The sequence below is a fragment of the Pinus tabuliformis genome, chromosome 1_2 (assembly GCF_031772625.1).
Source record: "Pinus tabuliformis cultivar Carrire ecotype Pingquan chromosome 1_2, CPIR1, whole genome shotgun sequence".
Classification (NCBI taxonomy): Eukaryota; Viridiplantae; Streptophyta; class Pinopsida; order Pinales; family Pinaceae; genus Pinus; species Pinus tabuliformis.
In genome coordinates, this window is record NC_142298.1 from 195,535,089 (window position 1) to 195,550,314 (window position 15,226).

The 15,226-nt window shown below is 32.3% G+C and overlaps 1 pseudogene; it reads left to right on the forward strand.

Moving 5' to 3' along the window:
- The first annotated feature begins 1,316 nt into the window (after positions 1 to 1,316).
- On the forward strand, positions 1,317 to 3,194 carry LOC149205158 (glutamate decarboxylase-like; annotated as a pseudogene).
- The last annotated feature ends 12,032 nt before the right edge of the window (positions 3,195 to 15,226 follow it).

Below are 15,226 nucleotides of genomic sequence, written 5' to 3' on the forward strand. Positions count from 1 at the left end.
GGTTGTTTACTTTTGGTCTGGCGCCCCTGCGAGGGTTGTTTATCTCTGGTCTGGCGCCCCTGCGAGGGTTGTTCTTTTTTGGTCTCAACTATTCCAAAGTGCCACAACAGGCCTCTGGTTTTGGTCTTGAAATGATGTAACTGTTTTCTTGCTCTTGTATATAATAGATTAGTTTTAACGAGAAAAAAAAATTGTGGAATACAAGTTTAATTATTTTCTTTAATAACATTATATTTATATATATATATATATATATATATATATATATATATATATATATATATATATAAAGCTCCAAGGGATAACTTAGTTGGTTGAGTTCCTGTTGCTAAGTACCTCGCCTATCAAGAGGCCACAAGGTTAAATCTCTTGACGCCCTTGGGGTTAGGCTTTCCTAGTTTAATCGATGGATAGATCCCTTCGGGTTGATCTACCTGAATTTTCTCATGGATGTAGCGGCCATTCACTGTCCGTGAACCACCCTTATATATATATATATATATATTTTTTTTTTTTTTTCTTCTAATATTTTATATTAACAAATTGTTAAATATTAATATTTAAAATAATAATAAATCCCTTTGAGTTGATCTAGCTAGATTTTCCAGATGTAGCAGTCACTCACTATACCCACACATATATATTCTCTAATATTTTACATTAACAAATTGTTAAATATTAATATTTAAAATAATAAATTTATTAAATCTCACTTTAAAAAAAGCCAACCAATAAAAAAAGATCATAGTAAAAATAAAATACATAATTTGTTTTCTTTATATCAATTTTTACATCTCAAGTCTTCCTCTACTTAAAATTAAATTTCTTTCACATAAATAGCCTTTTTCATAATATAGCGAGTAGACTGGTTGATGTTAACGTTGGAATCCTCAGTGGAAACCAAAATTTCAATTAAAATTCATTATCATACTGACCATAGTTAATAGGTTTGAATTCAAAATTTGGATTTAAAATGGATTAGAGAAGGGAAAATCATATTTCTGAATTCAAATATGATAAGATAATTTTTTTAATCATACTAATAAATTTGATATATATATACTTGGTAAGACATTCTCTTTCGAAAACAATTCTTCCAACTGCCACGGTGTACCCATATACACCATCAAATCAAATGTTAGACCATTGAAATGTTTTAGTAATGTATTGTCTCCTCCATTTAAGCTTAACTACCTAACTAACTCACTGAACCATACACATACACATCTCTCTTTCACCTAGCTATGAAATATGACCCTCTCTTTATCTGAAAGTGTTCAGTGCTTTCATGTGTCTGGATTTGGAAAAACAATCGATGTGTGAACATTATAGCCAACTTATTTAACGCCCCACTCGGCGATGGATAGGGAGCTATCGGAGTGGGCACGATTAGATCTTCAGACACGATCATGTTGGCAAGACTTGCATTCAAACTCAAATGGAAGAACAAGCGCAAGGCAGAATGGAAGCCGTATGATAAGACAAACATTGTGACAGGTGCAAATGTCCAGGTAAGATTAAGAATCTCCATATGCCTTCTATCACAGTTCGATTGGCCCAAGCCCATCTAAATTCCGATCTTATATCAACATGGATTTTGTATATCAACTAGAAGCCCAAATTTATCGATGTTGTATATTACTTAGATTAAAATCAAATCCATCTAGATGCTGGTTTGATATGCATCTTAATATTAAAGTGAGCTTGATGAAGTTGAGGTTACATATCTAGACTACATAACCTATGAAAATAGAATCAGGGCTCTCTGTATTTCGTCAAACAGTTAGATGGGTTTGAACTAGAAATATTCAATGCACCTAGTATTGTAGAGTGTATTGGTGATGGATTGATCACCCCTAGATTACACCTCATTATTATTTGCAAATGTAGGGAAAATTGGGAAATTTTTCTTAGATTTGAAAATTTTATTTACATAGGACCGTGCGCAACTATTGCAGGTATGCTAGGAGAATTTTTCTCATTATTTTGAAGTAGAGCTGAAGGAAGTTAAATAGAGGAAGGATTACTATATCGTTGATCCTGTTAAGGCTGTTGAAATGGTGGACGAGAACACTATTTGTGTGGCAACCTTCTTGGGTTCCACTTACAATGGAGAGTTCGAAGATGCCAAGCTGTTGAACGATCTTCCCATCCAGAAAAACAAGGAAACAGGGTGAGTCTTCAAATCTCCCTAGATTTTTCAGTGTCCTTTACCGACGGATTTATTGCACCATTCCTTTACCTTTATTTGGAATGGGATTTCTAGCTTCCATTGGTGAAGAGAATAAACATCAGTGGGCACAAGTATGGTCTTATCGATGCTGGACTTAGATGGGTTATCTGGAGAGAAAAGCAAGATCTCCGTGAGGATCTCATCTTTCACATCAACTATTTGGGCACCGATCAACCTATCTTCACTCTCAATTTCTCCAAAGGTATAATTAATTTGTATTATCAGGAAGACCTTGATTGGTATTGTAGGTTTTGTTTGGGGAAAGTATCTTTGAATTAAAGCCCTTTCCCTTGTAACCCTGCAGGAGCCAGCCAAATAATTGCGCAATATTACCAGCTCATCCATCAAGGGTTCGAGGTTTGTTGTCGCGTCTCAAACTTTTATTTTAGCTGTAATCCCTTTGAATTTACAATATGTGATGGTTTTTGAATATTTTGAACAGGGCTACCTGAATATCATGGGCAACTACGTGGAAAACGCCAAGGCTCTAGCAGATGGTCTGGTGAGGACCGGACGGTTCAACATTCTGTCGAAGGGGATCAATGTCCCTCTGGTGGTGTTTTCACTAAAGGACAGTAGTAGGCATGATGAGTATGAGATTTCTGATCACCTGAGAAGGTTCGGTTGGATGGCCCCGATGTACGCCATGGATCCTGACACACAAGAGGTGAAGCTTCTACGTGTGGTGGTTCAGGAAGATTTCAACCAGAGACAGGTAGAACGACTGGCTCATGACATCAAGAAGGTGTTGCATGAACTTGACACACTTCCTTCAAAGATAGTAAGGGAAGTGACTGTGTCTCTAGTTGATGGCCATCCAGAGCTCAAAGAAGTCAAAGACCTAGGTATAGATGTCACCAAGTTTAAGTCATTTGTTGTATTCAACAAAATTGTTAACTTCCACAAGGCTGTAAAGGAATGGAAGAAATTTGTTGCGCAAAAGGCCAATCGTGTTTGCTGAGGAGCCCCATTCAAATGACTAAAAGCTTGAAGTTATTTATTTTTTTTAATGCTCGTGGTCGTTTCAAGATGCGCGTCGGCACTATTACCATTCTTTTACTTCCATTCAACCTCTAGTTGTCTCTGTATATGTATATGAGAGATTTGTCAAAGCCGAGTTTATAGGTGGATTGTACGACTTTTGCAGCTCTCGTAATGGTAAAAATAGTTTTGATCATCACGTGGATTCTTTAGAATATTTCTGGACAATTTCTATGTTCGAAAGATAATAATGTCACATCTATGTGCCAATTTAACCGACTCTTGAGTAGTATGATTGATAAGGTATGTCATGGAAAATTGTTCCTTGAATATTTAGTTGCAAACATCATCTCTTCACCAAAAACAAGACACGTCTCTCCTCCGGAACAAAAATAAGCGCTGAATATGATTTTCTCACTAAAATGCAAGATCCCTTTTCATATTATTATTATTAGTTTTTAATAACAATATTATAATTCAGTCTTACAAATTTATTTATGGTGTATTCAAAAATAATAATATTGTTAAGTATAACTAATAATATTGTATTATACATAGCCCCCGAGGGATAGTTCAAATGGTCGAGTTCCCGTTGATAGTACTCTCCCGGTTTGAGAGGTCACGGTTCCGTTGATAGTACTCTCCCGGTTTGAGAGGTCACGGTTCCCGTTGATAGTACTCTCCCGGTTTGAGAGGTCACGGGGTCAAATCTCCTCGACGCCCTCGGGGTAGGCCTGTAGCGGCCCACCTCCGGTGCCCCGTGAATCACATCGAAGAAAAAAAAAAAAAATATTGTATTATACATGTTATATAAATGTGGTTGATTGTTTATTATAATATAATGTGAAATCTTATATGATATATAATTGAAGTTTATTATTGTGGCCAGGGTAAAAATATTTTGGTTTTTAATTAATTTGTAAAATTTTAGAAATTATTTTCAAATTTATTAAAGTTTTGGTAAAATTAAACATTAAACTTATTTTTATAGAAATTGGAAATTATCTTTTGAATTTTTAAAATCTGAATTTCTAATTTTTGATTTGTAGATGACTAATTTTACATCGTTTAAAATCATTTTTTTTAAATAAAAAATAAAAATAAAAAATTAAAGTAAGTATTTTAAAATCATTTTTTTAAATAAAACAAAAATAAAAAAATTAAAGGAAGTATTTTATTGATTTTTTTTTTTTCCAAATTTATAATTTTTTCCATAATTAATATTTTCTTTTCCAAAAAACACAACTGTTTGTAGGATGAACCTTGAGACTAGACAATGATTGTCTTTTTAAATATTTTCTTTTCCAAAAAAATAGTTTTTCCAAAAACCACAGTTGTTTGAAGGATGAATCTTGAGACTAGAGGATGATTGTCTTTGTCTTTTTAAAATTTTAAATAACTAACGAATAATGAAAATATGATACAAGCAAGGAAGAAGAGGATCCTATTGGGGGAGGGGTGAAGATTATGTGAAATTTTAGTGATTTGACGTTAGCAATGATTGAAAATGGCCTAGAGGTATCAATTCTTATAAGTTCTCTAGGGTTTGTAAGGTAAAGAGTTTTTTTGAATTTTCAACACTTTCATCATTCAAGGTTTCATTAGGAACTTGTAATTGTTATGTTGAGTTTTATTTTAGAATTAAATCTTCCTTACAAGATGCATGGAAATGTTGTCATGACTGAATTTAAATTTAAGATTTGAATATCTTGCTTTCAACTACAATCATCTATTTTTCATCTATTTTTCATGTTGTGTTTCAGAGCTATAATTCATGCACTCTGTATTACATTAGTTGATTGGAGATATTATAAAAAATGGAACATGTTGGTCATTGTCTCATTCTTGCTTCATGTAGATTGGTATGTTTGGCAATAAGAAGCCAAAATACCATTTATCTAAATTAACTTTATAATGTTTCCCATTTTAACACATGACAGTATATGTTCATGCACAATTATCATCATAAGTTTGAATGAATTTAGGTGTAATTTACATAAAATACTGCAGGGGTTCTTTGGCCTTGAAATTCATTTCAGGTAGGCAAAACTAAAGGATTTTGGTTGTATCATGTAAATTCTAGCCTTCCACTAAAGTTTTCTATTTGTTGCTTATGATGTCTACAAGAAATTTTTGTTTTAAATTATCACTAAGATTGTACAATGTTGAAACATCATTTAATAATATAATATTTCATATTACCATATAGAAGGTTGTTACAAGACCATTTATCTAAACTAACTTTATAATGATTCCCATTTTGACACATTACAAAAGATGTTCATGCAAAATTATCATCATAAGTTTGAATGACTTTAGGTGTAACTTACGTAAACCACTACAGGGGTTCATTGGCCTTGAAATTCATTTTAGGTAGGTAAAACTAAGGTTTTTTGGTTGTATCATGTGAATTCTGGGCTTCCACTAAAGTTTTCTACTGTTGCTTATGATGTCTAGAGGAGATTTTTGTTTTAAGTTATGACTAAGATTGTACAACCGTGAAATGTCATTTAATAAGATAATATTTCATATTGCAGTATAGAAGGTTGTTACAAAAAGAGATATATCATAGTTAATGGGGCTTCTGTAGACGAAAGGTGATATTGCCAAGATCATAAGAGAATTCAAAGATAGATTCCTTGATACATCCAAAGATTTTATGGATTTTGTTCTCTACTAGATTTTCTTTGCATGTGTGAAGGAATTACTGTAGAGGCAACAACAGATCCTTTGGATCCTTGAATTCAACCAACATTGTACTAGTGGATGTGACCATATTATTGTTGCAAAGGATATATGAAAGAATATGAACCCTGCTTTTGTTACTTGTTAGAAAATTTAAAATTGTCACGTTGATAGATTTATAATGCAATATATGATGTTGGGGTGGGGGAGATATTATGCAACATATAATTTTTTATTTATTTTTTTGCATAATTTCTCCCCCGCCCCCTTCGTAAATTCTTGTGAAAATATATTAGACACTGCTAAGTAGATATATTAATTGAGCAATGCTAATAGGAAGAAAGAATCAAGGCTTTTGTTTAGCTTGAGATGGGTCATAACAAGGAGAACAAAATTATAGGAAGACTTAAATTTGGGTATGTATCACTGTGGTTTAATTTGGATATATGATAGTGCAACCAGATCACTCATGGACTGAAGGAAAAAGCTAATTTTGCATTGGATCCATCCTTCGATGATATGAGTACCAATTTAATTAAGAAGCATTGTAAGGTGTTAGAGCAGTCCTAACTATAAAACTAATCGTGACACAAGGAATAACATTGATATAAGTATTTCCTAAGATGAGTTTGGTAGGAAAATCACTTAACCATTCTTAGAAGACAAGATCCCCATTATATCAAAGAAAAACAAGACCTTGAAGAGGAGTTATCCACTAGACAAGGTGTTCACATAGAGTATTCACCATCACCTGGTAATTATTTACATCATAAAGAGTAGTGTATGTACGTGGCCATATATATTAACTCAGATAACAATTTAGTTGTATTAAGGGTTTGGAACCAGGAATTATGATTATGAAATTGTATAGCACATGATCATGTCAATGCTATGATTTCGATAACTTAGGTTTGTAGGATGAACCTTGAGACCATACAATGATTCTTTTTTTTAAATAACTGATGAATGATGAAAAGATAATACAAGCAAGGAAGAAGAGGGGCCTATTGGGGAGGGGAAAAAATTCCGTGAAATTTTAGTGATTTGATGTTAACAATGTACTACCTTACTACATTTCCTTAGCAATATTGGGTGAAATTGCTAGTTTAAATTCACTTATATAAATAAATTATGTTGATAGACATGTTTATTTTTCAATATGGCTTTCTGAATGTGGATGGTAAATATTTAACCTTCCTTTCGCACACACTTCCCTCTCCACATGCTTCTCCCACACAACACTTTCCCTTTTGCATGTTCCCCTTCCACACATATCCTCATTTTTGAAACTACTCACACATTCCCACCTCCACACACTTCTAATATATTTGGTAGGATCCTTTTCTTTATTTATAAAGGTATTTTATAATTTATATAATTAATATATGATAAAATATTTTTCAATGATTTTATTTATTTATTATTCTTATCATAATTTAATTTTTAATTAATAGCAAGAATAGATGGTTCTTTCATAGCTATGACATTGTTTAATTCCATTTTAGTCTTGTTATACTCATTTTAGTATGATTCTCAACTAGTGATATTGTTCACCAAACTTAATATCTTGTGTCATTCATTCATGTCAATAAAATAAGATAATTTTATTAATGTTTAGTTAATGGAAATATGGTAATTCACAATCTATTAGACTAGTAATTCCAACAAATAAAAAAAAATGATTTCATTTTAATTAAGAAAAATAATTATAAGAGAGTATCTTCTAAAATTTACATCACTCCACATAGACATGATTTTCATTTCTACTTTCATTTATACACACTAACAATTTCCATTGAAAAATGACACCATCTTTTAGATTAATGGCTGAAAATAAATTTATTATTATGTTATTTATGAATAACTATTACAATCATGACAAGTTAACATAAATATAATTCTTACCTGCTTTGCAACTATTTCACTTGTTTATTATAAATTTAGTTTATGATTTGGATTTTCACTTACACACAAAACTATGAATAAGTAAATTAGAATTATGAATAAAAAGGTTATTTAAAATAATAAATTTTAATAGGAAAATTAAAATTTTAATAATCTTTTATATGATTAGTTAAGATATTGTAAAAAAATTATTAAAAAAAGATTATGATAAGGACTTGTTCTAAAAATGAGTTATTTTTTAATATACAAAATCATTTATTATTTTTAAAATTTAAATTAAGTTTTTGTATTTTTTAATAACATATAATATTAATTTATGTTTAATATTAAAAAAGAATATAATATCATATTAACTTTTGTGGTTGCTACTATAACAACAAGAATATATCCAATTATTATCCCGTAAGTTAGATATATAGGAATTTTCCACTATAACTCCAAGAGTATATCCAATAGCCCATATGCCTCATATACTAGGACTCCAACAGTATATTTAATAGCCCATAAGCCACATATACTAGGAATTTATTATGACTTAGAAAGATCCTAGACCCAACAAAGGTGAGGGAGCCTACTTCTTGAGCCTTATCACAATGGGCCAATGATGTCCCCTTGTTGATCTAAGATCTTTTACTTATACATGCATCAGAATTACATGAAACAAATATTATTAACCATGGAACTTAAAAGCACATAAAAAAATGTGGAAATAATAATATAAGCATGAAACCATGACACAAAATATTTGATTACAGAGTTCATCCAATTTGGACTACATCTCTAGGCCTTGATCAATAGTGGGGAGGCCTTCTTTGATTAAGTGGCATAAAAAGAGATAATGTACAAGAAAATTTCATTTACAATCTCGATACCTCCAAGCTGGAAGATGGATGATGAATGGAGAGCCCAACTTCAAAAATGGACAATACCAATGAAATCCTAGAAAAACATCATGCAAAATCGCCTATCCGAACACCCAATTCAGAGAAATGAAGCTTTTGCATCCTCTCAAAACCTCCCTGCTTCTCAAGGCTAGGTTCCGACCTACTGCTAGGTTGGGTTACTTCTGCATACACTGATTTTCTCAATTCCAAAGCCAATCCCCCCTTTTTCCTGTGCGGATTGTCCCATATATATATATATATATATATATATATATAATTGATTAGCCGACTCCTCAATCCCGGGTAGTTCCCAACAGATGAAAAGTTTAGCAGGCAGGCACACCAAATAGAGATTCTCGGGCCATAAGTAACAAACCTGCCAAACATAGAAAAATCGCCTTTGACACCATTTTCACATTAAACCCCAAATAGCAGATGAATCAGGGTATACCTTGAACCCAACGACTTTATCAACACTGATAACCCCATCACAAATTGCAATCGTTGGAACCGGCGTGTCTTGTTGTTTAAGAATGCACGCTGTGTGATATGTGATTGCGATATCACAATCACAATCCTAACTCTTCCGGGGGCCTATTCGTAAAGCACTTCCCTTTTTCAATTGCGATATGTGATTATCGCATCGCATCCTGACTCTATCGGGGTCCGATTCATAAAGAACCTTCCCTTTGCAATTGCGATATGTGATTATCGCATCGCAACTCTTCTTTCCCAGGGTCAATTTCAAACTGCTGATTCACCTCTGATCTGCGATTGTGATATCACAATTGTAACGTGGCAGTGCCAGGGGATGATTCCTTAACCATAAAACCTCTACCTTTTGCGATCAGTGAAATGTGGGACCAATGGCGGCATGCCACTTGGCGCTTCCCCATTTGTTGAAAAGTTCTATCACATTATCTTCTCCTACCACCTATCCAAGTCAAACCTAACTTTGACTTGCTCTAACTTCTTCATATGAGCTCAAATTCGAGTGTCGTTCGCATCGTTGGAATCAGGATGATGAGCACTTCGATTTGATGCTAAGTTTATATAGTTTTCTTCCACCTAGATTTTTGAGCCTTTTTACCATGCCACTAGTACTTTTTAGAGATCCACCTAGATCACTTGTGGGATTCGAAACCAGTTGAAGGGGATAACATCCCATTGTGCCAACCACTTAGTCATCCCACCAAGAGACAATGTGTTAACTTATTTATAACAAAATTGCAATGCAAACAAACATAATACTTGCCAGATAAATAATTAGGAAGTAACTTGTTTGCAAACACTTGTTTTATCCTATTTACAAATTATTGATGCTGATTCAATTATAGGTGTTGGCGTTGTTTTTATTAGTCAAATTTTAGTTGTTGTTAAATTAATCGAAACTGACACTAAATTTGGGAAACATATACACAATAATAGATTTATGATAGTTGAATGATTTCTCCTCTCGTGTTATATTCCACTAAATCAATTTCTCTTTTTGACATGAGCATCTAGATAGATATATTATGGGAATTTCATAATGGAAGTGATAAGTTCCATTAAATCAATTTCTATCCTTGACATGAGTATCTAGATATATTATGGGAATGTCATAATGAAACTATAAGATTCCAAACATAAGAAGTGTACATGGAGAACATGTGTGGCATTGCAGCGAAATATAAAACCAAAAAAATGTAAGTTGGGATATGTTTCAACCCTATCTATGATGTTTATGATTTTCAAGGTATGACCACTCATAAATATGTATTTTGAACGTCTATTTAACTACAACCTTTTCATACCTAATGTGTATTGTAATTACTTTGTGCTCAAATATTTTTAACTTTCAAGTAATTGCTTTGAAACAAAATTTTTGCTAAAATGTTTCAATAATTTCCAAATATATGTATATTAAATGAAATATTTAAAACTTCTAAAAAATATTTAAAAATTTAAAAATATTATATTTCAATTTTATGATTGGCTAAATGTATTGATATGGAATTTTTATCTACTTTGAAAATTATTTGTCAACAATAAAAAAAATATTAAATTTTTAAAAATCATTTTTTTTTTTTTTATATGAATTTCCATGTAGAGAAATTTTATACTAATTTCACAAATGAAATTAAATTTCATATATGCACACTTGATAATGGGAATTACAAAGGCAACAAAGAATCAAGTGGACGTTGATCCCTACAACATGGCATTCAATGCTAATAAAATTGATCAGTAGAGGCTTTGATGATGCTTTTGTGAAAAGGGACATGAAGCTCTAACCCTTCAAGGTTTTTTTGGCTCAAAAGCCCATCATTGAGATCTCCTAGATGGGCGAGAAGAATCAGTTCTTTCTCAAAGAAATTTTTATGATGGTTCTTACCAAGATGAAGGATATTGAAGAGGCTTATGAATTGGTGAGGCTACAAATAATGTTATTGTTATTGTTCCTACATATTTCAATGACTCATATAGTCATGCTTCAAGGATGCTAGTCCCATTGCTAGGTTGAATGTGTTGTGGATAATTTATGAGTCCATTGTTGTTGATATTTCTTATGGACTTGAAAAGAAGGCTACTTCTACTAAAGAGAAGAATGTGTTGACAATTGACTTGGGAGCAGGGACATCCTATGTATAAATTCTAACAATTAAATATATAATCTTCAAGTAAGGGCCACTATTGGAGTCCATTGTTGTTGACATTTCTTTTGGACTTGACAAGAAGGCCACTTCTACTAAAAAGAAGAATGCGTGGCAATTGAATTGGGAGGAGGGACATCCTATGTATCAATTCTAACAATTAAATAGATAATCTTCAAGTAAAGGCCACTATTGGAGATACTTACTTGGGAGGTGAGGATTTTGATAACATAATGGTAAATCAACTTGTGTAGTTGCAGTCAATAGAAAATACATTAGAGAATTCCATAGCTCTTCATAAGTGTGGGAACTCTTTCTTACTCTCTTCCAACTTAGATAACTCTTATTTTTCGTTGATATATAATTTTTGAATTTTCATATTTCTTATAGGTTTCTCTCTCAAATTTGAGGACTAAAATTACACTGTATAGTAACAAGCTAGTATAAATTATTTAATGGGCTCTGCTCCTTACATATAATTGGAGGGATGATTCATAACAACATGTGTAGCCCTAGCTCAAGGTTTTTGTAGATGTAAGGTAGAAAGTTAGGGTAAATTCTAGGCATCTAGCAAACAATTTGCATTGTCCTATCAACAATGCAAATTTCAATATGTCATTTCATGTTTCCACACCATCACTTTTCGGACAACAAATTTTAAATTTATTATTATTATTATTATTTCTTCCTTATTCTATGTAGAATTAATTATTTTACATTCCTTTCTCATTTTAATATGTTTAATATTTAAATATAAAAAAATTAATTTATATTCCATTAACAAATTTCGTAATATCCTTTCCCAACGGCTAGTTTACAACGGTTATTTCATAATGGCTAATTCTGGGCATGGATGCTTCTCTGTTATTTAAACAATTGCGAAGATTGGTTTTTTCAGCTTTGTGTTGAGGTTGAACCACATTATATTTGATTCGAAACATCGACCAAATTTGAATAATGTGATTAATATGAAAGACAATACTATTAAGAAATGAACAATCAATTTGAAAAAATAAATACTTACCCGAAATAAATTTGGCCTTCACTTCATAAATGAGTTATTACTATTATAATATAATAATATATTAACTTTTTTGGTTGCTCCTATAACAACAAGAGTATATCCAATTATTATCCCATAATTTAGGTATATAGGAATTTTCCACTATAACTCCAAGAGTATATCTAATAGCCCATAAGCCACATATACTAGGACTCCAAGAGTATATTTAATAGCCCATAAGCCACATATACTAGGAATTTATTATGACTGAGAAAGATCCTAGATTCAACGAAGGTGAGGGAGCCTACTTCTTGAGCCTTATCACAATGGGCCAATGATGTCCCCTTGTTGATATAAGATATTTTACTTATAGATGCATCATAATTACATGAAACAAAGATTATTAACCATGGAACTTAAAAGCACATAAAACAATGTGGAAATAATAATATAAGCATGCAACCATGACACAAAATATTTGATTACAGAGTTCATCCAATTTGGACTACGTATCTTGGCCCTGCTCAATAGTGGGGAGGCCTTCTTTCATTAAGTGGCATAAAAAGAGATAACGTACAAGAAACATTTCATTTACAATCTTGATACCTCCAAGCTGGAAGATGGATGAAGAATGGAGAGACCAACTTTAGAAACGGACTGTACCACTAAATCCTGGCAAAACATCATGCAGAATCGCCTATCCGAACACCCAATTTAGGGAAATCAAGCTTTTGCACCCTCTCAGAACCTCCCTGCTTCTCAAGGTGAGATTCCAATCTACTGCCAGTTCAAGTTACTTCTGCGTACACTGATTTTCTCAATTCCCAAGACAGTTCTACCTTTTTCCAGTGTGGATCGTCCTATATATATATATATATATATATATATATATATATATATATATATATATATATATATATATCTATATACACTTGATCGGTCGATTCCTCAATCCCAGGCAGTTCCCAACAGATGAAAATTTTAGCAGGCAGGCGCACCCAATAGAGATTCTCGGGCCATAAGTAACAAACCTGTTAAACATAGAAAAATCGCCCTTGACACCGTTTTCACATTAAACCCCAAATAGCAGATGAATCAGGGTATACCTTGAACCTGACGAATCTATCAGTGTTGATAACCCCATCGCAAATCGCAATTGACAGAACTGGTGGGTTTTATTATTTAAGAATGCACACTGTGTGATATGTGATTGCGATATCACAACCACAATCTTGATTCTACCAGGGGCCTATTCGTAAAGCACTTCCCTTTTTCGATTATGATATGTGATTATCGCATCACATCCTGAATTTTCTGAGGGCCGATTCATAAAGGACTTCCCCTTTGTGATTGCGATATGCGCTTATCGCATCACAACTTTTCTTGCCTAGAGTCAATTTGAAACTGCTGATTCACCTCCGATATGCGATTATGATATCGTAATTACAATCCAACAGTGTCAAGGGATGATTCCTTAACCCACAAACCTCTACCTTTTGCAATCAGTGAAATGCGGGACCAATGGTGGCCTCCCACTTGGCGCTTCCCCATTCGCTGAAAAGTTTTGCCACGTTATCTTCTCCTGCCACCTGTCCAAGTCAAACCTAACTTTGACTTGCTCTAACTTCTTCATATGAGCTCAGATTTGAGTGTTGTTCACATCGTTGTAATCAGGACGATAAGAAATTCGATCTGAGGCTAAGTTTATATAGTTTTCTTCCACTTTGAGTTTTGAGCCTTTTTACCATGCCACTGGTACTTTTTAGTGATCCACTTAGATCACTTGTGGGATTCGAAACTAGTTGAAGGGGATAACATCCCATTGTGCCAACCACTTAGTCATCCAACCAGGAGACAATGTGTTAACTTATTTATAACAAAATTGCAATGCAAACAAACATAATACCTGCCAAATAAATAATCAGGAAGTATCTTGTTTCCAAACACTTGTTTTATCCTATTTACAAATTATTGATGTTGATTCAATTATTGGTGTTAGTGTTGTTTTTATTAGTCAAATTTTAGTTGTTGTTAAATTAATCGAAATTGAGATTAAATTTGGAAAACATATACACAATAATAGATTTATGATAGTTGAATGATTTCTCTTCTTGTGTTATATTCCACTAAATCAATTTCTCTTTTTGACATGAGCATCTAGATATATATATTATGGGAATGTCATAATGGAGGTGATAAGTTCCATTAAATCAATTTCTATCTTTGACATAGTATCTAGATATATTATGGGAATGTCATAATGAAACTATAAGATGCCACACATAAGAAGAAGTGTACATGGAGAACATGTGTGACATTGCAGCTAAATATAAAACCAAAAAAATGTAAGTTGGGATATGTTTTAACCCTATCTATGATGTTTATGATTTTCAAGGTATGACCACTCATAAATATGTATTTTGAACGTCTATTTAACTACAACCTTTTCATACCTAATGTATATTGTAATTACTTTGTGCTCAAATATTTTTAACTTTCAAGTAATTGTTTTGAAACAAAATTTTTGCTAAAATGTTTCAATAATTTCTAAATATATGTATATTAAATGAAATATTTAAAAATTTCAAAATATTATATTTAAATTTTATGATTGGATAAATGTATTGATATGGAATTTTTATCTACTTTGAAAATTATTTGTCAACAATAAAAAAATATTAAATTTTTAAAAATAATTTTTTTTATGAATTTCCATGTAGAGAAATTTTATACTAATTTTACAAATGAAATTAAATTTCATATATGCACACTTGATAATGGGAATTACAAAGGCAACAAAGAATCAAGTGGACGTTGATCCCTACAACATGGCATTCAATGCTAATAAAATTGATCAGTAGAGGCTTTGACGATGCTTTTGTGCAAAGGGACATGAAGC